Genomic DNA, 1,200 nt, shown 5'->3' with positions numbered 1-1,200 from the left:
AGAAGAGAGGCAGGCATGCTGAGGCATGCAGCACTTGTCTGAAACCAGTTCCCAGCTTTCAGCTGTATCATATCCAGAGTCGGTCTTGCTAAATCCTATTCCAGCATCGGTACCCTCCAGTACTCTGCAGCCTACCTTGCCTCAGTCCATAGTTACCTAAAACCCTGGAGTCCTCCGTCAGCCTCGGATTATGGGAACCAGGTTTTTCCCACCTCCAGCAGCCATATTGAACTCTCCATGTTGAATTGGGACAATACTCTGATCTGGAACTACTGTTCATTGCTCCATTAATAAAAACCATCCATCCGAAAGTCCTTCATTCATCCCGCACATCTTTTGTTCAAAGATCCTGGGACTCCAGAGTCTCCTGAGCTGAATCCGGATCCACAAATTTCCCAGAACGTGATAGTAGGACCTGGAGCAGTAATTTCTGCTAATTACTCCTTTACTGCACAGATGGGGCGGGAGGAAGAACAATAAACTGTAGAAGTGGACATTGTGATGAATGAAGGGGCCTTGGTACATGACTTCCAGGGTGATAGGGGGTGTTTAATATGTAGTAAAGGGGTGGATAGTGGAGTGGGCTTAATATTCATAATTTTCTGGTGGGAGGGCAGCTTGCTTGACTGCAGATATCTCAAGTTCCTGGAAATAGATTTCTTAGTTTTTCAGAAGGTACTGGGGACCTGGGGATTAAGTTCAGGAGCCAGAGCAATCCACCAACAAAAATATAAAACTGCATACCAGGTGTGTGGAGCTGGAGCAGGGACCAGCTGCTTGAAGGCTGATATCTCTGGTTCTGGGCATGTCAGAGACAAGCTGTCAGTGTCCACCAAAAGGGGACAGTTCCAGCTTTTGGAAAATACCCTCAGAAAAACTGCAAGTCAGACAGAACCTGAGATATCTGGCTGGGAAGAGCAATTAACAGGCTTGGATGGGGACCACTGCTTTGATATTGGATAATTGGTTCCACAGGGCCGATTTTCAAAAATCTGGTACCACTGGAAAGAGGGGAACCTCAGCTGCCAGCCTTGGACCCTTATACTCCTGTGGCCCTTGGGCAAGTGCCCATTGAGCCCATACAAAAATATGGCCCTGATTATATCAACTGAATTTAGGGCAGAATAAAATAGGCAAAGGCATTGCTGCAATTCACAACCCTAAGGGAAAAAGTGTGCCACCCCTACTCGGTACTTTTTC

Source organism: Pseudophryne corroboree, chromosome 1 (assembly GCF_028390025.1).
Source record: "Pseudophryne corroboree isolate aPseCor3 chromosome 1, aPseCor3.hap2, whole genome shotgun sequence".
Classification (NCBI taxonomy): Eukaryota; Metazoa; Chordata; class Amphibia; order Anura; family Myobatrachidae; genus Pseudophryne; species Pseudophryne corroboree.
Note: the sequence above shows the minus strand (reverse complement) of the source record.